The 25,368-nt window shown below is 36.2% G+C and overlaps 2 long non-coding RNA genes across 2 annotated transcripts; one reads left to right on the top strand and one right to left on the bottom strand.

Moving 5' to 3' along the window:
• Positions 1-13,172: 13,172 nt before the first annotated feature.
• LOC114087464 (uncharacterized) lies at positions 13,173-19,555 on the bottom strand. Its single transcript, XR_003581827.3, has 3 exons — positions 19,338-19,555; positions 18,778-18,835; positions 13,173-13,873 (listed from the first exon to the last, which is right to left on the bottom strand). It is a non-coding gene; the product is annotated as an uncharacterized lncRNA (long non-coding RNA).
• A 218-nt stretch (positions 19,556-19,773) lies between these two features.
• LOC114087482 (uncharacterized) lies at positions 19,774-21,188 on the top strand. Its single transcript, XR_003581832.2, has 2 exons — positions 19,774-20,187; positions 20,859-21,188. It is a non-coding gene; the product is annotated as an uncharacterized lncRNA (long non-coding RNA).
• The last annotated feature ends 4,180 nt before the right edge of the window (positions 21,189-25,368 follow it).

Raw genomic sequence — 25,368 nt, 5'->3', positions numbered from 1 at the left:
AGGGATTCTTGGTGCTCAAGAACACTGCAGTGTTCAATGAAACACTGCAGCCAAAATAGAAATCCAATAGACTGAGTCCACATGCCTCCCCTTGACACCAGGGCTGTTATATGAGCTCTACATATGGGCAAAGATATAGAATTGGAAGCTATTAAGATTTTCCCAGTGTTAGATCAACTTGATTTCTAAATTTTCTTACAACAGCATTAAATAAAAATTAAATGAAAGTTTGTTGCAATAGGGGAGAACTAAACTGTATTGCAAAAGAGTTTTCAAGCTCTGGGTTAATGAATAAGTCCTGGAGGACTTCAAGAGGGATGTGATCAGTGTGATCAGGGCATTTATGTTTGTTAATTGATGCTTCACATAGAAATTGGGAATCAGGGGCCCCATCCTTCTTGATTAAATTTCCAAAGGGTTTCCTTCAGGTCCTAAGAAGAACACTCCTGGGTTGTAAAGCTGGCTTTGGCTGGAATAAGATTTGGCTGGAATAAGCTCTAAGAAATGGGAGGTCAGGAACATAACAGTTAGGGGAAAGACAGCCTGAAGTTTGGTCAGAGGACAACAGTTAGGCATTCTTGGTCAGAGTAACAGAAGGGAGGAAGGGGGAGGAGTACTCTTTATTACATATTGAGAATAAATCTTATAAAATAGATTTGTTTGTTTTTCATGGGTAGAGAAATCAAGTTTTAGAGAGACTAAGAACTTTGTTACGTAGCCAGTGACCAGAACAGTCAGTACCTGAACCCAGATATTGCTGAAAAAGTGGATCATCTTAAATCCTACCTTCTTTGTGTGTCTTCTACTTATAAGAATTAATTCTGGATATTATAAAAGCATGTACATATAAGATATACACTTGCTTTTAATATAATCATATATATATAATACACTAACCTTTTAATATAATCAGATATATAATGACTAATATTATATATATATATATATATATATATATATATATATATATATATATATATATAAACTAATATAAACATAGAAAGTTTTTTTTTTAAATGTTTCTGCCCGTGTCCCCTTCTCTTCCTCATGGTGTATACTGGTTGGCTATCCATGAGTACTTATAAAATAGGCTTCTATCTAGGTAAAATGCTATTAACTTCTGAGGCTATGGCTTAGGATCACATAGGATGCTGCATTTTCTCTCTCTGTAGATCTTTAGAAAAAGGAGCTGGTGACTTCAACTGGAAAATATACTCTGCTAATACAAATATGTGTCTCATTATAAGCCTTTTGTAGACATTCAATGATGATTGGTCACAGTGGTGCATGCCATGGACTCACATAATAGCATGGATTTCAAGCAAGAAAATGTAATTATACCTACAGGCATAATGGCTGCAGTAGGACTGACGTGTACAGTTCTTCATCCAACACCACTATTGTATTTCATGGGGCAAATGAGAAAGAGTTCAGCCAACATTAAGACAGATTTCCTACAAGTGCTCTAGAATAAACTGTTTACACATTTTTGTTTTGCCTTGCCATAGTTATTGAAATAGAAATAAAGTAGGAAAAAGAAAAGAACTTCACACTAATCACATGTCAAGTCTAATTTATATCATGGTGTCACCTAATTTGGCAAGAATTAGGCACAGCTGTTTTTGTCCAAATTTGCTATTCCTAATGATGTCCTGTAATGCCCAAATTCATCATTTCTACAAATATTCCATTTTCAGTAATTAAGAAGAGTACCAATGTTTGACATTTAATTAGTGATACATAACCCCAAATCATTTTACCTGATTTTAGTGAGCATGTTTAGTGAACATTTTTAAATGGCTTCCTTTTCTATATCTATGTTAGCCTTTATTTATTTCTATCTGAGGTATTTGTACTGACATGGATCCATTTTTCCTTGAAAGGAAATTCTTCACTTAATCCATTTTGGTAGTTCATAATACTTTAATGAAATGATTGCAGTTTGTGAAGCTTCTGAGTCATCTTATCCTATTCTTGCATACTTGCTTTGGATGAGCTACATTAGGGGTATGGCCTGTAGCTTTTTCCATTCTTTGATCTAGAAAATTAACAGCGTACACACTCATAAGCTGTGGCAGAGGCCCTTGCTGAAAAGCTTCCAAATTGCCAGGCCCAGATCCCATGCTATGTTAGCAGTACACACTGGGAGGGAAAGCAGGGGGACTGGAGCCATGGGAAAGGTGGGAGAGGCTGGGCACTGAGTCACTGGAGATACGGGGACACCCACGGTGAATATGAGAAGGAAATGGCACTGATCACAACACCTCATATTCACATCTTTTTTAAAATCTTCCTGTTAAAAAATAAATGACTGCACTTTAGAAATGAAGTTTATTTTAATGATGTTGATACTATCAATAAAAAAACTGGACAGAGGGAGAAGTGATTGATGAAGTCTTAACTTTCTTTGGCAACAGCTTTTTTGTCCATAAAATGAAGGGTTCTGATTGAGTGCCTACAAGGTAGCTTCTTGTGTTCAATGTTTGCAGTTCTATGTGAATAATTTATATTTGTGCAGATTTATATTTTTTAAAAAATTTATATTTACTTTAGAAGGAGGTATATAAATCTAGAATCTGAACCCTGATTTCATGTATGATGATGTTGTTTATTTTTCTCAGTCTACCTCTGTTTTCCCCTCAACTTCCTTTCTCCATTTCTGAATCTTTCCAAATTTAAAACAAGCCTTTCATCATTGCACTTAGGAGATTCTATTTTACAGTCCATTCTGGAAGGAACTCTGAAGTGAGGTTTGCTTTGCCTGTGCTTTAATGCATGTGTGTGATGGTGGTGGTGGTGGTTGTGGGGTGCTCGCTTATTTATTTATTTTTGGTATTGAGGATTGAACCCAGGAGCACTTAACCACTGAGCCTTATCTTCAACCCATTTTTATTTTTTATTTTAAGACAGGACTTTATTAAGTTGCCCAGGCTGACCTTGTACTTGTGTTCCTCCTGCCTCAGCCTCCTTACTCACTGGAATTACAGGCATGTACCACCATGCCCTGCTGCGGGTGGCACTTTTTAAATTTTTCTCATAGAACTGTAGAGGAATGATTCAAGTATAAATATTATATATATATATTATATATATATATTATATATATTATATATATTATATATATATTATATAATATATATATTTTATATATATATATTATATATATTATATATATATATATATATTATATATATATATATAATATATATATATACTTTATTTGATAAAGAAAATGATAGAATTACAGTGCTTGTTAGGAATAGAATGCTGAATTTTGTGTTGTTTTAAAATTAATTCAGTATTAGTAGTTCACTCAAATTTAGGTTATTCATATTTTAAGATTTGGTATCTGAATAGAATGTTCAATGCAGAATTAAGCACAGAATCAATTCTGCATTGTTAATTTAGCTGGAAGTTATATACATACTGAGTATTTGTTTAGATTCTTTGTCTCTTATGATGTGCGCATTTCTTCTTTTTATTGTTGGGCACATTGTAAACAGGGCACCCTTTTTTCAGAGGTCTTATTCTAGCTAACTAGGAAACTAGCTGCATTATGTTGTTATTAAGACTGGCATATTGACTTGGCTGAATTAATTTGTATAATATTTTTGAAACACCTTTCTCTTTACTACTTTTCTGAAATTTCAACACTGTCTCTAGTCTATTTAGAAATTGGAATAGGCCATAAATCAACATCAATATTATCATGATATACATTTTAAAATAGCTTAGATTTAACATGAAAATTTTCTCTGTATATGTTTCTGTCTTTCTCTTTGTCTCTCTATCTCTCTGTGACTCTATGGATCTTTCATCATATCTGAGGAAGTTGCTAAGTCCTCCATCTTCTATGTTTATTTCATATCCATCTATTTCCTGTCTTCCATTTCTGCATCCTCTTTCAGGCTTCCTTTGCCTACCATTTAGGTCATTATAGTAAAAGTCTTTATAGCTACGACTTTAGTTTTTTGTCTTAAAATTAATTGTACTGTCAGATTTATATTCTTAAATACCTCTGGTAACGATAGCCATCAATGGCTCACAATTTCCATTTAAAAATCTATAAAATTTAGTTCAACATTAAAAACTCAATTCTATTTTTTTACATTGGCATATCTCATACTCTCCTATAGATTTCCTCTGAATCAGGACAGTCATATTAGTTACACTAATTATAATATTTCTGTACATTGTGTGCAATTTTTTTAACCTCCATTCCTTTGTTCCCGTTCTTCTTTTTCTCTCCTTTCTCATATCCTTTTGCTCAAATTATAAGAACCGTTGGAAATGATCCCTGAAATTGGCTATGATCTTTCCATATAGTTCTTTCAATGATGGCTCTAATAATACTTCTCTTAATGACACTCAGAACTTTCTGTGTTCTATACTAATTGTTGTGTACTTGAGGACTTTCTTCTGGGAGATCACAGCTCCTTAAAAATAGACACGAATCCTTTGTTTTGTATTTGGGATTGAGAAAGACTTATTTTGATATCTCCAAAGTGCCTAAAAACTCAATAGACAGCTGATAAATGACAAAATTCTCTTGTAGTAGATGAATGAATCAACACGGAATGAAGGGCATTCTTAAGTGGGCATTTGAGGATGTTTTGAGAGGATGATTTTTTTTCTCTCTAAGCAGTTATGAGATCATGACTGTTGGGAAAGAATAAGGGGAATGGACAAAGAAGTTTTAGACAAGATCTGATGTTTTTAAGAACAGAAGTCACTTGTAACCACATTGTATTTAGTAAGGGAATAACAGAAAATTCTGTTTTCCAACACGGTGAGGGAAGGTTGAAAAATAAAATGGGCTAGATCAACTTGATTTCTAAATTCTCTTCCAACAGCATTTTGCTGTTCAGGATCAGGATTTAAGGCACTGCATGGTTAAAGATGTTTTTAAGTTCTATTGTAAAACTGTTTTGCCTTACCAAAAAAAAAATCATCTTTATAAAGCCTTAAAATAATTCAGGGGAGTCCATTGTTCTGGGATCAAGATGAAGCAGCACATCATGGCAGAAGAGTGTGGTGGAGGAAGGCAGCTCAGGACATGACAATCAGGAAGTAGAGAAAGCACCATTCATCAAAAACAAAACAGAAACCCCTAGGGCATGACCCCAGTGACACACTTCCTCTAGCCACAGCCTACCTGCATAAAGCTACCACCCAGTTAATTTGTTCAAGTGGATTAATGCATTGAATAGGTTAAGGCTCTCATAATCCAATCATCTCACACAATCGTCTCACACATGAGCTTTTGGGGGATACCTCATATCTAAACTGTAACATCCTCAAATGATTTCATATTACTAGGTGTTCCCATCAGAAGTGGAAGTCAGGTCACCCTTTGAACTTTCTGGCTTGTGTCTACATACTATTCTTTAATAGGGATGCTGGACATTGGGGATCAGCCAGAAGAGAGAAGCTAGCTTTCTGGGGAAAAAAATACCAAAACCAAAAGCTTGAATGTCTATTGTATCTGAGAAAGTTAGAGTCACAGGAATGTTCAGCCTAAGGAATGGAAAGCTTTACTGGGAAGGATCAATGTCATGTGAATGGACTTCCCCTGCAGAAAGAGTCAGGACAGATGAATGAAGTTCATAGGGAATGGGCTTTCATTCCAATCCAGAGAGTAACGGAAATATTTTAACTGCTCAGATGTGAAAGAGACAAGAGAGGATAAACTTCATTAATAACATCAGCAATTACAGCAAGCAGTGATCTTGTTGGGTATTATTGATAGTGTTGTTGAAATACAATACTTGATAGCAATGTTAACTTCAGTAGTATAATTCATTCAAACATACATAGTAAATCATGGTAATAGGTGTTTGCATTAATTGTCAGCTTGGACTTTCAACAGTAAGACAGGATAATTCCATGAAATACTGTCTCTTTTAATTTCTCATGAAAGATGAATCTAACAGACATCCAGGGGTCTGACAAATAAATAGGACACCATTGACAGCAAATAAATGACCCTTTTCCCAAGTCAGAGATATGGATAGGTATGGATTCAAAACATTAATAAAAATAAATTTATAGCCATTATCTGCCTCATTCCCCAAAACATGAAGTGGAAAAAAGCACAGATTTTATTTATTTTTATTTTTTTTGTTTTAATTAGTTACACATGACAGTACAATGACCTTGACATATCATACATTTGAATCAAATGGGGTATAATTTCTCATTATTCTGAGTGTACAGGTTGCAGAATCACATTGGTCATACAGTCACATATATACATACAACAATACTAGTGTCTATTTTATTCTGCTATCCTTTCAGCACAAATTTTAAAGCACAATGGTCACTTTAAAATCATGGGATTAGTTTTAGTCAGGAAAGAAGATGTTGAATTTAAGTTTTAGTAAATAAAAAATTGATCGGGAGGAATACATAGGTAGAAAATCAGAGAAGAGCAAACTAGAATAGTTCACAAGGTATGTACATTTGAGATTTGATTTCAGAGAGCACTTTATACATAAGAAGGACAATACGGCAGTGAAAGATCTCTGAACCAGGCTGAGATTCAAGAAACACTGGCATCAGTCCCTGGTGAAACTTGGTGAAATGTCTAGACTCCATTCTGTGATTATGCCTGTGAACTGACCCTGGTCCGACACCCACACTCTTCCCTCAGGCCCATTTCCATTTACTTGTACTTTGATTACAGCAATAGTGGAATCTGCTGGGCAGCCCTGAGGCAGTGATCTCAGAGGTTTCAACTTTAAAGTCCAGATGGTTTAGCTAAAAGTGAAAGACTGTTCCTGACAGCAGTAAAAATATGAGGTTATCAGAACATGCTTGCTGTGACTCTGAGATGCCCAAAGTCCAGCATGTGAAACCTGGTGGTTTATGGACAGAATTAGCTACAGTTACTTAAAACACTGACCTAAAATAGCAGACTTGAACAAACTAGAGTTTCATTTTTTTTTCTTATGCAAAAGATGGAGGACAGCAATTCTGCTAGGTTCTCAGAGAACCAGGTGATTTCATCATGTGGCTATTCCATCTCTCTGGTGTTGTCCCCATTCTTGTCTTGCCTTGTCTCCATAACCCTTTTCCAGCAAGCAGAATGAAAGAAGGTGGAGGGGTGTTTCAAACATCTTGTTAGCCAGAACATGATCACATGCCACATCCATCTGTAAGGGAAACAGAAATCCTGCCTTTATTCTCCGTGGCCATGTGATCCAGATAAAAATTCTATAACTCTGAAAGGAAAGAATGGATTAATGAGGTAAATGAGTGTGTCTGTGGAAACCTGGCCACCCAAGCATGAGCATACACACACTCTGTATCTTTTTGTTTTTAAACCACTATAATTTTCAGTGAAACCACACTCGAGTCATTTACTGAAGAGTGCATATTAGTGTTCTTGCCATACAAGCAGACTCAGTGTTTCACTTGGCCAATTTATTTAGGGTAGTATTCGGGGCAGGCCACATGAGCGGGTTTAGCCACAGTGAATCAGTCTTTTTCTGTAAAGGAAATGTCAGCCCAATGGAAGGACTTTGTTGGGAGAACCCAGCATGGATGATGCTCCATTTTACAGACTCAGTTAGACAAAATGATCTTTGGGGTGAGGGTGTCAGCTGGGGGAAAGCTGATGTTCCAACTAGAGAAGTGACGAATTGTTGTACATTTCAAGCAGTATTCCAAAACAGGCAAAGAGAAAAGGCTTTTCATGATTAAATCATGAGCTTATCACAGTCTCAGTGGTAGCTGATGATGATTAAAAGGACTGGAGAATTATTAGAAGACACACAAGGGAAGATACAAAAATATTGAGCAGGAGTCACAGTAGCAGCTGGGAAATTAAAAAAGAATGAAAAACATGGCAGAAATAAAAATGGAGAAAAACATTCAGTGGTTCACCAAAGAGTCTGAGGTTGGCGAGAATGTCCAAGTATTCTTCAGACATGTCAATGTAATAGGACTATAGATGGAGTGATATTTCATCCGATATGTTTCACAGTATTTCTCTGTTCTCTTATTTTAACCTTAGAAAGTAAGAATACCTGTATTTTGAACAACAGTTCATTCCAAGTGTAGTCAGACTTTGGCAATTACTCAGCAGCGTGGCTAGGAGAGCATTACATTCCAGCATGATAGTGTCACAAGTTGGGATTAGTTGAGCTCCTCTTGACACTATCTTTTATATCTCTGAAAATTTAGAAAGACCTGTTTTTCTTGCCAGTGAAAGCAGCTGAGGAAATAAGAATCTTTGATTTTTATATGAACCTTTTCAAATACTTAACCACAGGCAAGATTTTATTAAACTAGGATTCACTGAAAAGAAACTTTATACTCACAATAGGATGGCTTTTATTCCATGTACCCTCACATGTATACTGTGTGTGTGTGTGTGACTGTGTGTGTGTGTGTGTGTGTGTGTGTGAATATGTACAGATCCCACTCAAGAAGGAATTTACCCAATTGTTTAATAATTGTTGTGCACAAATTTTGCTGAATGTATTTAAAAAGTTGGCTTTGCAGATTGTTTAGTCCGATGATCTTTGTTTGAATTATAGGAAGCGACTGAGTCTGCCACGACATTAGAAGAAAACCAGCAGGGTTTTCTCTTCCAAAGTTTCTAATTTTGAAGTCTAAAGAATTAGGATGAGAGCCATGTTTGTCTCCAGTTATGTATATTTTAAATCAACTGTTAAGTAAATAATATTTTGATGAGATTTTCAAATAACTAATTAAGATTTTTTCTTTTTTCTTAAATGATGACAGAAGCTACTCCCTCCAACACACAATAGTGTGTAATAACACTATTATTTTTCAAATTCTAAAGCATATTTATTATTGTTTAGACATCATTTTAGTAAAGACTTTCTGATAAGTGGCCAAATATTTTTATTTTTATTAAACACTAGCCTAATTAAAAAATAGAGATGTTTGATGTTTTGCTGTGGATTATGATCTATTTCTTGAAGCCTCAACTGGAAACAAAAAAAAAAGGGGGGGGGGGGAAACAATTCCAGGTTTTTGAGCAGCATCTTTAAAATATAAGAACATCAGTTTCCTCAGGGAGATGCTGAAACCAACTAATAGTAACGTCATTTAAAAATAATTCAACAGAGAACACTCACAAACGTTTAAGCCATGCGAATCAATTTTGAAAGTTAACTATCTCTTTTGCCAAGATAGTGTGATACAATTTAAGAATAAAATCAGTCCAAATCCTGAGCCTCATATGGTGGAGCTTGAGAAAAAAATGGAAAGAATGAACCAGAGTGAAGAAAGTGCCACTTCATTTTTGTAAGTTAATTTGCTTCAGGGGACACAAAAGAAATCTTCCATCAGAAAAAAATTCTGACTTTATTTAGACTGATTTAGGAAGAAAGATTTTGCACATAAATTTAGACTTACTAATGCAAGCACTTCCAACGCTATGTTCTTTCCTTATAAAAACAAGCAAAGAATTAGCAGTTTTAAGGATTAGCAGCCCAGCTCTCCTTAGCTCTCTGAAATCACTGTTGTATACAAATCAAAACTTAGAAGCAACCATTCTTTCCTGTGATCGTCAACTACAGCACAGCCCAGCAACCACAGTGTCCTCAGCTCCTCACTATTCAGAATGTCTTCTGAACACTTCTGTTCTCAAGGGCTCTTTCAGGAAGGTGGCTCTCCTGATACCTGGGCAGAGGCCAGACCAGGCCCGGTTAGGCAAAAGCGCATTCTTTTCTGCTACAATTATCAAAACCACCATGCACATCCCTGAATGAATTTGCATTCATACACTGATTTGTAGGTGCAAATACCCTAATATTATTTTCCCCCCCTGAAGCCTTCATCTTTGATTTTGAAAGAAATCCTGTGAATCTATACATTATAAGTTCATTCATGAGTTTCTTGCGTGTTTACCAAAGCCCACCTGAGTGCACAATAATGCAACAAAAGTATACAGGACAGAATCCCATCAGAGACAATGGGATTGTCTCCAGACAATCTAGAGAGAAATCTGTCAGTCCAAAGTGTGAAAGGCCTAATTTAGGCAGTCTGCATTTGAGGAAGACTACACTAACCCATACAGAACTTCATCCCAAAATGAGTGATGATGTGTTTTCAGTGAGAAAGAGATCTGTAAGTCTGTAAGGTGCTCCAGAAAAATTAGGTGACCATGTTAGTCATACTGTTTGCAGAGAAAGAATGCATACTTTGGCTCCTTTGGAGAGGGAGTCTCTTAATTCTGGCATCTAAAGTCCAAATGGCTGATGCCCTACTCTGGTTGTGATCCTCCAGATGGGAGCTCCTTCATGGCTGCCCACCTCCAGCAGATGTCTTGTTGTTTCTGAGTGTACTGTGTCAGGAGAAATGTTGGAAGACACAGAGATGAGGTAATAGAATATCTGTCAAAAAAGAAACAGGGTCACTTATGATGGGAAATGTTTGAACTACAGAAGCTATAGGAAAATTGAAGATACTTTTTTTTTTTTTTAAGATCTGGCTATTTTATTGTCGTCAGTACAGAATGAAAAACAAGCACACAAGCACATATATACATTCTTGTCCTTCTCAACAGAAAAAAGTGTTGCATCAGAGAGTAAAACAAACAGGAAAGGAACAAGCAGACTTTTGACAAGACATTCCCTTATTATTGGAAAGTTACTTGTTTCGGGTCTTCTCACTGCCAAATGACTGGAGCCTGCAACAATGGAAACATGAGACTTACAGAACACACACACACACACACACACACCCCAAAACTCACCTCCCACTCCATTGATCTATATCACCCATGGAACACTTGATACCCCCCAAAAAATTTTGACTCAGAAACCTCCTTTGTTTTTGAAAACATAGAACAACAAAAGACTCATTCACCATGTCATTGGTGCTGCTATCACAAAACATTGGTCCTTATCTACAGATGGATTTCCTTATGCAATTTAAATGTCCCCTTTGAAGTAATTGTTTTGACAATGTAATTATTTTGACCTCATGTTTTCAGTCAGCTAGGCAGGGTTTCTACGTACTACTTGCCTTGCTCTGATGAAGTGAAACTTCTCCAAATTATTTTCAGTTTATTCTTGGCATGAAGATATGACATCAATATTTTGGAGATAGAAGGAAATATCCACTTTAAGCTATGGCTGATTTGAAGATATAAAGGCTCTTAAATGGAGCAAATCTAATGCTGGTGCAGGCGATTCTTCCTGCTTAGTTGGTTTGGAAACTAGGCAAACCCTGTCTGATTTAAAGGTTTCTCCTAATCCCACCATTTCCCATTGTAAATCAGAACTGTTATCATATTATATGTGTGTCTGGGAAAGACCACGAATGATATAACCAGGGGTGATTTAAGAGAGTGGTAAGTGACTTTTAATTTTTCCACATTGTCCAATTGCACTCCCCCAGAAGACTAACTGAGCGCCTTTTTTTTTTCTTTTTTTCCCATTGAATGAATCAAAAGTATTTGAGTTCAACGAGTAAACTGTAAATCCTTACATCTTAGACTTCCTTCTCTGGGTAGATGGATTTCAATTGGAAAACCGGGATTCATTCAGGACAATAAAATGGAAACAGCAGGGCACCTTCAGGAATTAAGATCAGTGAGTCAATGTTTCTATATTTTATCTTTTAAATTTATTTAGGTTTTTTAGTTTATAAATGAGTTCTCACTTCCATTTTGTCAGGAAGTAGAGGCTTAGAAAGAGGAGGTGACTTATCACTCACATAATGTACCTGCCCACAGAAGTGTGTTTAGAAGCAGTTCATTCCACCCACAGCCATATTCACACCCCAGGTGTTCTTGCACTGTGCTTTGGCACTGGAGACACAGGGCTAGCTAAGATACTGCTACCTCCAATGCAGGATGCTGCATCTGACTCAGAAGTCAACCTGAGGGATTTTTCCCCATAGTGATCTTTACTGGATAAAATAATTAATTTGGGACCAGATCCCGGTTGTACAGTGGCATGATTGAACTGCAGAACCTGTTTGTTATGGTTTGGATGTGAGGTGTATCCCAAAAGTTCATGTGTGAGAAAATGCAAGAAGGTTCAGAGGAGACATGATTGGGTTGTGGAAGTCTTAACCCAATCTGTAGTTTAATCCCCTGATAGGGATCAACTGAGTGGTAACTGAAGTGGTAGGGTGTAGCTGGAGGAGGTGGGCATTGGGATGTGGCTTTGGGTATATATTTGTATCTGGTGATTTACTAAATCAGTCAACAGATCTGTTTCCTGATCATAATGTGAGCTGTTTTCCTCTGCCACACTCTTCTGTCATGATGTCCTACCTCATCCCAAGTCCCAAGGAATGTAACTGGCCTTCTATGGACTAAGACCTCTGAAACCATGCACCCTCAAATAAACTCTTCCTCCTCTGCAATTGTTTTGGTCAGATCTTTTAGTCACAGTAGCAAAATAGCTGATTAAAACACTCTTGGAAAACCAAAATACAGTTTTTGTGAGGTTCCAATGTTTTGTTCTCCAGACAAAAAGAAAGATAAATAGACACCCACATGGAGACACACACACAAACACACACACACATACACACACACACACACACACATACACATGAAGCCTCATCCTTCTCAACACAAAATAATGTTGTATTGGAGAATAATAAAAATAGGAAAGGAACAAGCAAGACCTTTGTGATCTGCATGTGGCATGTGAACATTAAGTTCTTTAAGAGGTAGTGTTACTTTCATCTCCTTCCTGTTTCTCCTGGCACAAATATGCATAATTCTAATTATGATCACTAATAGTTTGCATGGATGTATTGTATTATGATTTCAGTTTCACGTTTGTCTTTTCTTTTAATCACTCACATATTATGTGACAAATATCTTTTCTTTTAGAGAATAGAGAGTATACGTTGTCAGTACTTTCAGGGCAGGTATTTCAGCTATCTTGTGCTTCATCATGTTAGAGGATTTTGCTGGGTTGTGGTGCTGTTTTATCTGTTGACTGATTTAGTAAATGAGGGATATCTTGTTCAGAGTCCATTAGTTGTTAAGGGCAGATGTGGGCTTTTATCATTGACAAGTTGTTATTAAACTCCTGCTCAAACATATTCAACAATGAGAAAGGCACTGACTTCCAAAGAACCATGGTGCACATCCTTTTTAATGCCGCGTCCGGCCAAGGGAGCCGAGTCCGGCGAGGGACGGCGAGGTTAAAAGACACAGGACACCAAGGTTCTTCATCCAGGAGAGAGCGATTTTATTTTTCCCCCCCCTTTTATATATCCTCCCATACTCTGGGTTAAGCATACACACACATACACACATTCTTTACTGCAGGAAGCGGTTTCAGGCAGCTTTAAGCAAACTAGGTCTGGTTTTGCAGGGTGCTCATGCAAGGCTCAGCTGTGCCAGCTAATCAGTAGGTACAATCTGTCCCAGGCTCTCTGTGAGGGCAAATAGACAGGAAGCCCATAAGACTGATTCAGACTTCGGTGGAAGCCCACAAGGCTAATTCAGACTTCGGTGGTTTTCTCGCCTTCACATGCGAAACAAGGGACAGGGAACTTATTCTTTTCCCTGTTTAGGGCCAGGGGCTTCACCACATTTTAATTCAACTTATTTTGTTTGCTTGCACAGCTCCTTAGTGCCTTTATTTCCACTCTGAGTGATTCTGCTGATGAAAGTATGATTGTTGGGCTTTTAGGAGTAGACAGGAATCCCACAGCAGGTCACTCACGGCATCCTTTCTCCTGTTGGTGGTGACTGGCCCAAGAAATGACCACTTTGTGAATCTTTCATGGTTCTCCAATTATGATTCACAAATGCAAGATGGAACAGCATGAGCTGCTTTAGTTTCTCGCTGTGATTTCCAAACTCTGGTAAGCTTGGTGGCCCTTGTGGCTCTCCTGTATCAAAAGCCCCCTCAGGAAGAAGCTAGACATAAAACAGACCAAAGATCAGACATGGATATCCATGATGACATTTAACTTAAACCTCTTAATCTACTGTACCTAACTAGTTCCCCACTTGGATTTTTCATTTACTTGGATTTATGTCTCTTTTTACTCATTTATTGTTTTTTCCATTTACAAGCAAAAGAACTGAATAACATGACCACTTGTTTCACAATGATACCATCGTATCTAGGTTGCTACAACTCGGCAGGACACTTGGACCAGATTGTGCACGGTATATTTGAGGTCCCTGCTCCACAATGTGTTTAATTCTCTATCATGTTAAGAAACAGAGCAAATGGGGATGATAGTGTGATAATTTTTCTTACTTTCATAAATTATATTCTTTCTTCACTTCTGAAAGTCTTTTTTTTTAAATACCATAGCATATAATTGACTTGTAATAGAAGGATCATCAATTAAAACTCACAAGCCAAGACATTTTTGTTGATAATAAAATGTTTTCTATGATCTTCAATAACAATTTTTTCTTTTAAACTGATTTTACATTTATTTCAAATCAACTTCTACTTAGTTAGAAATGTCTTTCCTTTCTGCTCACTGATAATCTCTGTTGAGTCTATCAGGAAATGTGTTTTCTCTTTCCATTGACTACATTTTCATATAGTTTTGTTTAAAGATTATGGCTATTTTGTTTTATCTTTTGTAATAGCATCAAGGAAATTTGAAACTTCTATGGCAGAATATTATTTATATGTCCAAGATAGTATTTAACAGATTTCTTAAGTGAATGTGAAATCTGTTTATTTGTGAATCTTTTATTTCCTAAATCTTTATTCATCTTGGAGTTTCAGTGACTATGAGTATAAAGAATGTAATTTTCATTCAGGCTGTCTGAAACACTAGGAAAAAAATAACCCACAATTGTTTCTTTGTTTCACCTAAGTATTTTACACAGTGCCTATTTTTGTTTCCCATATTAAGTATTAAGGGAGACTCACTGGCACTTTATAAATAAGCAAGTGATGTTGCAAAGGAGCCTCTTCCAACACAACTTTTCCCAGGAAGTTAAGAGGTGAGATCAGTGTCCCAGAGACTCCACCAGTGTCTCTTTGCAGAATGAAATAAAAACCAGAGAATCCAGATAATTGAGGCATACACATGCTACCTTGGTTATCTCAATTTTTCATACAAAGATGTATGCTTGGCTTGACTTATATTATTAACTCCATGTTTTAGCTATAGTCTTACTGAACTTTGAAAGAAGAAAAAATTGAAAAAAGAAAAGACATTCTGAGTGGTTTGTACATGTGCATGCATGAAGAAAGAGCAGATTGACAACATGGAAACACACAGCTCAGCCCCCCAGCTTCAAAGCCATCATGCTTAAATGCACCTCTTTAACAACGGTTAACTTTATTTTAAATTGTGTTAACCTTATAAAATTAATACAATTTTTTTAAAGTTGTTCTTGAGAAATACTTTTGGAAACAAATTTTCTAAGTTGACTTTTGTGAACAGAAATAAACCTTTTGAAAAAAACAAAAGGCAAAAACAAGCAAACCAACCAAAACCAGTCACTGAAATGAGATTGTCAAAGATGCCAGTAAACACTGAATTCTGCAGAAATGGTCAATTATTTTGCCTGTTGTTTCCATCATTAACTTTCACTGAAAGGGAAGTTTTCCTTTGCATTTTGACTGTGCTTCAAATACTTTCCCATTAGCCCTTAGAACACTTAAGGAAACTGTTCAGTTCCCCTTCGAAGGCTCCTGGCTTTTCCTCAGTCTAAGCCACATCTGGTGCTGCATATGCATCCATGCTTCATTGTACGTGGAATAATATTATCTTAAGTTTTTTTTTACTTAATCTAAAACTAGATTATTTTAAACTACACTGAACTCATATCCTCTTGAAGTTGGCTCACTGGAAGGGCTGTGAGTTTTGAAGTTAGATTTGATTTAATATCTCAGCCCTCTTGCTTTGTGATGTTTGGCAAGTTACCTGATATCTCTGAATCTCTATGGTCTCACTCATAAGATGAGAATAAATAATGTTCAGGGACAAAGGTTGAAATTTAAATGAAAATTATGAAAAGAACCTAGCAGGGTTCCTAGTGCCCTGGCAGATAGCCAGTAAGAAGTCATATCATTATAACACATATTCTTATTTTGAGGAAAATAATTACCTTGCAACTAGGTTTTATGTTGTTTTCCTTAACTAATTATTTACAACTTAATTCTATTAATAGCTATAGTTAAAAGACATATTGTAGTTAGCATATAAAACTTATTAAATGTTTCTTTTCTTTTCTTTTTTTTTTTTTGTTTTTGGTACTGGGAATTGAACTCAGGTGTTCTTGACCACTGAGACACATCCACAGCTATATATATATATTTAGAGAGAGAGAGAGAGAGAGAGAGAGAGAGAATTTTAATATTTATTTTTTAGTTTTCGGCAGACACAACACCACAGCTATATTTTTATATTTTATTTAGAGACAGGGTCTCACTGAGTTGCTTAGCACCTCACCATTGCTGAGGCTGGCTTTGAACTCATGAACCTCCTGTCTTGGTCTCCCAAGACACTGGGATTACAGGTGTTCACCACCGTGCCTGGCTATGTTTTTGTTTCTTAAAGGAAAAATCATTAGCTTTAAAGTTACATTTAATTTCCTGGTTATATATTTAGAAAAAGGCCAATTAAAACTTTGAAAATACAAAGAATTTTAAGTGAACTATATTATCTACATGCTTGCTGAATATGAGGACATACTGGGTGGCAATATAACTATTTACCCAAATCTATGCTCTTCTAAGATGATAAATCATGTTTATAAATTTCTTAATAATTTTGGACATGAAATAAATCATTGTATAGATGTATATTTTGGGAAAAAGTGAGCTATTGTATCCTAGTTTGCACTGATGTAGTTAAAATAACTTTTCCTATATCAATATAGTATCCATAAATCCAAGTTTGTCCCCCAAAATTTGTGATGGAGAGCATAATAGCAAATGACAATGCATTTCATATTTATTTGAGGTCTATAATTAAAAAAATCATGTGTTACTATACAATATAAAGTTCTTTCAGAACTGTGTTAATTAGACACATGTGGGATTAGAGATGGCGTTTAATCCAATTCAGTGCTTTGTGTGCAAAAACACCACTCCTGTTCCTCCAAATTTTAGGGTCAAATTGCCAAATGATTCTGTGTGTTCTCTTTCTCTACATCCAATCTGGGTAAATCTTAGTATATAATCCACAACTCTTAGTAACGACTCTAGCCCTCAGAGGTTTCACTTCTTTAGCTATTTCTAGAGCCTTTGAAAAGTTCGCATGTTTATAGGAGAATTATACAATAAGGCTTGATTCATGTATCCAAAGGAAGATAAGGCTGTGACGATTGGTCAGATATGTTTTCCTCTCTCTGTTGTCCATGTTTGGTTCTCTCAGCCTCATTTCTGCATTCACAGGCTGGATCTTTCCTCCTTCCATAGCTAAGTAGGGATGTTTCCGTGTCTTCTCATTTCCAGTCTGTTCAGACACAACCCTAAACTAAAACTGATATAGATTTAAATGAAGATTCTGAGAGAAGAGAGAGGGTGGCCCTTGTAACACACCATTAACCCTTTCCCACATTAAATATTTCTGTTTACTCCAAACTCTCACCTTATCATTCTTCCAGTGCTGTTCTTCCTCACCCTCCTTCTGTGCCCCTCATGCTGATTCTTTTGTGTTGTCATCCAGACTTTTCTCTCCGGAACCTCAAATCCTCTACCCTTTCTTACACAAACCAACTCCCTCAAGGCCTTCGGTGAGGCAGATAATTATTTTCAGCGTAAGTTGTTTATTATTTTGGTATAGGAACCTTCTCTGAAAAGAATTTTGTTTCATTTTTCTATTTTGTTACAGTTTATCCCATTCCATTACATAATTCTGCAGTTGTGGATAGTTCTAAATACTAATTCAAGAAACAGGACCTGGACCCCATTTCATCAAGCCCATTTATGTTATTATACTGGAACTAACGCTCAAGAATTTTAAGACATGTACTTGTATGGGGCCACCAATGGCAGTAAAACATTGGGATATCGTATCTAGACTTACCTCATTATTTGGTAAACTAAGAATAAAGGCTAAAAATAAAGACTAGTGTAGAGTCTGCTGAACATAACTTCTAACATGATATCATTTTCACCACCACTATTCTCTTGAAAAAGGAGGAAGGAAATAATGAATTGGCAAGTTGTTTTTTTTTTTTTTTGTCTGAGACTAATTGCCTTACAGAGGAAATTGACTTAAAACCTGGGGCATGATGTGTTAAAATGCAGGCAGCCTCAAAGATCATCAACTGTAAGAAACAGGAAGAGACTTTGAAGTAAGACAACTTCTCATGCTTTTAAACATATTCCCTTGTGGAATCTTAGTTTTTGTATTATGCTTTTCCAAGCTGTCCTCCAGATGTTACATACTAGACTTTTTCCTCAGGGAAATATGATAGCTTAGACATCTTGTATACAGACATCAAGATCAAAACACAGAGGCATCAGCTCAATTTCACAAAAATGTTTCATAGAATCTTGTTGCAGAAAGTTGGATTCATTCAAGCAGCTGCTTATATCTAGTTTCCACACTGTCGAATATCCTCCTTGAAATCTTATGTAACTTTCAGTCTAATGCCCATGTTAAGAGGAATAGACAAGTAGATAAACACTTTTTCAATCATGTTTCTGGATTTGGGGGCTATCAAGTATTAGTTAATGAAAGAATCAATAGCACAATTGTTTTTTCACAGTTGTCTGTATAATTAATGATACATAGAGAAAACTTTTTCAAAAATAAATAAGATATAGAGTTGTTTGGTACACAGTCTGTGGAAGAAGATTGTTAATAATACAGTGGAAAGTAGAGCCATACCTTGGGTTTCCGAGGATTTTCCATGGAACATGGGTTTCAAATCATTCAAGACAGAGACCTGAGCAAAGGCATGGAAAATTGGGAGGAAAATAAATAGACCAATTTGACTAAGGAAGATGTTATATTAGTATATATTGCAATGTTAGTGAAAATACAAGGTTAGTGCATGTCACCCAGGAAGAAATGATGAAAAATTAATCTCCTTCCTCTCTTACTTGAATTTTATGATTAAATAGTACATTCATCGTAATATAGAGGTAACATGTAACTAGCTTATATTAGATTAGTTACATTAATTAAATCTATCACAAAAAATCTGAAAAAAAAATTAAAAGGAGCCAAAACACTGACTTTCAACTTAAATCTTATGTAGTTAAAATATTTTAGCAGGAGAATTTGGAGATGAGAATGAGTTGTGTTTAAATGGAGAGGAAAGGAGGAAGAGACAGAGTCCATTCTTGGAGGACTGCTTGGTACCAGGCATTGTACCAGTTACCATTTCCACATTAATTCACTGTCTCATTCAGAAGCAGTATTAACAGAAATGAATAAGTACTTACTCCCAGTACTTTTGTCTTGCTACAGCATGACTGGCAAGGGTCCTGGGAAGCCTCTTAGAAGATAATGAGGACATCTGACACGCTATTTAAACAGGAAAAGTCTAGAATATAACTGTTGTTTAATAGTATGCGCTTTTAATCAGTGCCTTTTGGTATAGAGATGATGGTTCCAGAAGTATTTATGTGCTGATTCTGAGGCATTTTTAATTAATGCTCTATAAAATTTTCAGTTTCTCATTTGCATAGGCAGATGGGTAGACTCTTAGATGTACATTGGCTCTTAAAAGCTTTCTTTGTCTCTGAAAAAGGGTGAACAGGAAGAAGCTTTTGGTAGGGTGGAGTTTTTGTTCTGTCAGGAGCAACAAAGAAACATATGCATCTGTGAATGGATTGATTATTTTTTCGATGAAGTAAGAGCTCAGGACTACTTAATTAGTAGCTGATGAGAGAGAGAGAGAGAGACATGAGAAGAGAGAATGAGAGAGAGTGGTGGGGGAATCTCTTGGTGAAATTTTTATAGTTAAATTAAAATAGGCCTGTTGTGGTTTAGCTATGAGGTGTTCCCTGAACATGTGTGAGACCATGCACAAAAGTGAAATGATTGGGATATGAAAATCTTAATTTAATCAGTGCATTAATTTCCTGAAGGGGATCAACTGGATGGTAACTGTAGGCACATAGGGTGTGGCTGGAGGAGGTGGGTCTTTGGGGACCTGCTTTTGGGGTATATATTTTGTCTGTGGTGAGGGGAGTCTCCCTGCTTCCTGGTGCCATGTCCTGAGCCACTGTCCTCCGCCACACTCTTCCGCCATGATGTTCTGCTCACCAATGGACTAAGACCTCTGAAACTGTGAGTGCCCCAATAAACTTATTCTCTCTAATTGTGCTGGTCATAGCAAGTGAAATAACTGACTAAAACAACACCTATGGGTGATGGGGCATAAAGAAAGTATATGCATGGTATTTACTTGGTTGAAAAAAAAAACACCTTTTAGAGAAAAAGCAATCTGATATCTCTGAAAACATTTCAATTAGTTGAGTTTAGGCTGATCATTATACCATGTACAAAATACGTCTTCACCCGTATGATTCTTATAATTTTAGACATAATTGGGTAGGGATTCTGTATAAGAAACAAACAACTGTTTGTGGGCTCCAGGTTTCCCAGTATTGGTTCATTGGTTAATAAATTAATGAATGTTATTGAGCATCTCCTCATGCCGGGCACTGATGAAGGTAATGAGAGCAGTAGGACAGAATGAACAAGACACAGGAGGCCTTATGGAACTTATATTTTCCTGGAAGATATTTTCATTTTTGCTAAAAAAAAAAAATCTCCCAAATATGTTAAAATAGTTTTAATCTGCATTTTGCATTTCTTTCCATAATTCTCTCTCTTTTGCCAATTTTAATACAATTTGTAAATATTTCAAAAAGAGAGGAAGAGGATTTTTTGAGTTAAGTACTAATATTTAGGACCTTTGGCTTTTTGTGCTGAAGAGGTCATTGTCTCTTTTCCAGGGAAGAAGCGCTGCATTCCTGTGGTCCTGGCTCACTCACTGCTGAAGCGCTCTCACACACTGAGCAGCACCCACTGTTGTTCATGCTCCTTCTTTGGTCTGCATCGCTTATCTCCCTGGACCATCCGGTGCTGCTGCATTTGCCTCCTTAAATAGGCTGCTGGCTGGAGGCTCTATTTCCAGCCTGGAATTCCCCCTTCCATTGCCGTCAAGTCATTCTAAATCTTTTTTCTTTCCCCCCAAACAATGGAGAAATTCAAAGATGGAGGGGAATGGATGTTGACTCAGATTGAATCAGCTGTTTTACAATTAAATGTATGAGTCTAATGTCTACCATTTTTGTTTATTGTATTCACACTGGTTTTCCATCATAGTTTATGTTTTTACCTTTGTAATGAGATAGTGCCACTCAAATCATGGGGAGGAAAATGATCAAAATAAGTTGAATGCTACACAAGCCAGGGATGTGTTGTAAATTAGATGCAGTGTACTACAATGGTTAAGACCGTGCTCACGGCACCATATTGTCTCAGTTTAAATCCCAACAGATTTTTGGACATAGTTTGCTTATTTATCAGTGCTAATAATGACACCCAGTATTTCACAGGACTATTGTGAAGGTCAAGTTGGTTGTTGCATGTGAAGCACTAGGATCATTGCTTGACATATAGAAAACTCTTTTTATTAATAAGATTATTATTTTCATTATTAATAGTGGATATGATGATAGTCTCAGGGAAGAACATTTTATTCCTAAGTTAAAAAAAAATAAGAAGTTTAAATCTTTAAATTCATTAAAGTTTGGAATGGACTTATAGGATACCTGTACTTTGAAAAAAGATTTACTATAATACCAAATAGAAAACTAATTTAATAATGTAATCTCATGAAACCATATGGACCTTGAATGTCCAATTTAAACTAGGAATAACATAATTGACAACGTGTGTTTCCTCTTCTTAATTGTCTGCTCATATCCTTTGGCAGGTTTCTTTGTGTGTTATCTTTTTCTCATTGGTGTATTGGATTTCCCCCGCCTCCCAGCTTCCTTCCTTCCTGCCTGCCTGCCTGACTTAGAGATTGAACCCAGTGGGGCTCTTAACCACTGAAACACATCCCCAGCACTTTTTATTTTTTATTTTGAGACAGTGTTTCACTAATTTGCTTTGGGACTCTCTAAATTGCTGAAGCTGGCCTTGAACTTCCAATCCTGCCACAGCCTCCTGAGTTCCTGGGATTACAGGTGTGCACCAACACACTGGGCCAGGAATTCTTTTGTAGTTAGTGTATTAGGGAAAGACTTCACTTCTTTGGTTTCATTTTTCCATGCAATGAATTATCCTCAGAGTTGACACTCCTAGTCTCTGCCACCCCTTATTACCTCATTTGAAAAAATTATTTCATTGTTGAGATTAGCAGTATTTAATGTTGGTGCTACTCTTTCTGGACCACTCTTTACTTGGAAACAGGATAGTTAGTGTAAGACACATGCATGGCTCTATTCTGAGAACTAGGTCTTTCAAATAGAAAATATTTGTTAGGCATCTGTTAACATTTTCCTTTGAATTTTTCCAACGACTGCAAATAATGGGGTATAGACCAAAGAGTGGGATAGCTGGGTCAAATGGTGGTTCCATTCCTAGTTTTCCAAGGATTCTCCATAATGCTTTCCATATTGGCTTCAGCAATTTGCAGTCCCACGAGCAATGTATGAGTGTGCCTTTTCCCTCACATCCTTGCCAACACTCATCGTTGTTTATATTATTAATAACTGGCATCTGACTGGAATGAGATGAAATCTTAGTGTAGTTTTGATTTGCATTTCTCTAATTGCTAGAGATGTTGAACATTTTGGCATATGTTTGTTGATTGATTATATATCCTCTTCTGAGAAGTGTCTGTTCAGTTCCTTGGCTCATTTATTGATTGGGTTATTAGTTTTTTTTTTTTGGTGTTAAGGTTTTTGAGTGCTTTATATGTCCTAGAGATTAGTGCTCTATCTGATGGGCTTGTGGTAATGATTTGCTCTCATTCTATAGGCTCTCTATTCACTTCACTGATAGTTTCTTTTGCTGAAAAGAAGCTTTTTAGTTTGAAGTGTACTATATTTTTGAATTTGATTTGCCAGAATTTTATTGAGAATTTTTGCATCTATGTTCATTAGAGATATTGTCTGAAGTTTTCTTTTCTTTTCTTTTTTTTTTTTGATGTGTCTTTGTTTGGTTTTAGAATCAGAGTGACATTGGCCTCATAGAATGAGTTTGGAAGTGTTCACTCTTTTTCTATTTCCTGAAATAAATTGAAGAGTATTGGTATGAATTCTTCTTTAAAGGTCTTGTAGAACTCGGCTGTGTATCCATCCGGTCCTGGGCTTTTTTTTTTTTGTTGGTAAGCTTCTGATGGTATCTTCTATTTCCTCACTTGAAAATGATCTGTTTAAATTGTGTATATATATCATCCTGATTCAATTTGGGCAAATTATATGACTCTAGAAATTGGTTGATGCCTTTGATATTTTCTATTTTTTTGGAGTACAAGTTTTCAAAATAATTTCTTTTTTCTTTTTCTTTTTTTTTTTTTTTTGTATTTCTGTAGTTGCTAAGAGCCAAGTATATGATGCATGGCATTATTGGTTGAAAGGTGACACCAGCTAGCCATTGAGATGATATGATTATGTTAAGATTTGCATTCATATGGATATTGGACTCCTGCTGTTCACCTTGGCCTGCTAAGGGAATCCTGGAGAGTTCCCATTGGTTGGGGAAGTACAGTAGGAGGGAGTTCCTTCGGGGGCGGTTCCCGGAGGAGGCCGTGTGGGTGGATCGGAAATCTTCCCTGGCGCGTACTGGACATTGGTGGCAGTTTCAAAAAATAAAGTTTGTTCCTGCTTGAGTGGCTCGTGATTTTGTGCCCAGCCAGACTGCGGCACGTAGTGTCTACTGTGATATTTCCTTTTTCATCACTTATGTTAGTAATTTGAGTTTTCTCTCTCCTCTTCATTAGCATGGCCAAGGGTTTGTCAATTGTATTTATTCTTTCAAAGAGCCAACTTTTTGTTTTGTCCATTTTTTGAATTGTTTCTTTTGTTTCAATTTCATTGATTTTAGCTCTGATTTTAATTATTTCCTGTCTTCTACTGCTTTTGTTGTTAATATGTTCTTCTTTTCTAGGGCTTTGAGATGTAATGTTAAGTCATTTACTTGTTGACTTTTTTTCTTTTATGGAATGAACTTCATGCAATGAATTTTCCTTTTAGTACTGCTTTCATAGTGTCCCAGAGATTTTGATATGTTGTATCTGTGTTCTCATTCACCTCTAAATTTTTTAAATCTCCTCCTTGATGTCTTCTGCAACCCATTGTTCATTTAGTAGCATATTATTTAGTCTCTAGGTGTTGGAATAGCTTTTATTTCTTATTTTATCATTGATTTTTAATTTCATTCCATTATGATCTGATAGAAGGCAGGGTAGTATCTCTACTTTTTTAATATTTGCTAAGAGTTGCTTTGTGGCATAACTTATGGTCTATTTTAGAGAAGGATCATGTGCTACTGAGAAGAAAGTGTATCCGCTTGATGCAGGTTGAATTATTCTATATATGTCAGTTAAGTCTAAGTTATTGATTGTATTATTGAATTTTATAGTTTCTTTGTTCATCTTTTGTTTGGAAGATATATCCAGTGGTGAAAGAGGTGTGTTAAAGTCACCCAAATTTTTGCATTGTGGTCTATTTGACTCTTGAACTTGAGAAGAGCTTGTTTGATGAACATAGATGCTCCATTGTTTGGGGCAAATATATTTATAATTGTTAAGTCTTGTTGGTGTATGATTCCCTTGTGCAGTATGTAGTGTCCTTCTTTTTCCCTTTTGATTGACTTTAGATTTAAGTCTACTTTATTTAATATGAGGATGGGAACCCCTGCTTGCTTCGTCAGTCCATGTGAGTGGTATGATTTTTCCCAACCTTTCACTTTCAGTCTGTGGATATCTTTTCTTATGAGATGAGTCTATTGAAGGCAGCATATTGTTGGGTATTATTATTATTATTAAATTTTCTATGGTAAGTTTAGGCCATTAACATTCAGGGTTATTATTGAGACGTGATTTGTATTCCCAGCCATTTTTGTTTATTGTTGGTATTGAACTTGACTTGGTTTTTTTCCTCTGATTAGTTTTTCCTTTAATGTAATACTTCCCTCAGCTTATTTTCATCATTATGTTTCATTTCCTCTTCATGGAATATTTTGCTGAGGATGTTCTGTAGTGCAGGCTTTCTAGTTGTAAATTCTTTAACTTTTGTTTATCATGGGAAGTTTTTATTTCATCATCAAATCTAAGCTTATTTTGCTAGATATAAGATTCTTGGTTGGCATCCATTTTCTTTCAGAGCTTGGTATATGTTGTTCCATCATCTCCTGGCTTTGAGGATCTGGGTTGAAAAATCTGCTGAGATATGAATTGGTCTCCCTCTATGTGTGATCTGATGCCTCTCTCTTGCAGCTTTTAAGATT

The sequence above is a fragment of the Marmota flaviventris genome, chromosome 4 (assembly GCF_047511675.1).
Source record: "Marmota flaviventris isolate mMarFla1 chromosome 4, mMarFla1.hap1, whole genome shotgun sequence".
Classification (NCBI taxonomy): domain Eukaryota; kingdom Metazoa; phylum Chordata; class Mammalia; order Rodentia; family Sciuridae; genus Marmota; species Marmota flaviventris.
Note: the sequence above shows the minus strand (reverse complement) of the source record. Positions and strands in the feature narration are given on the sequence as shown.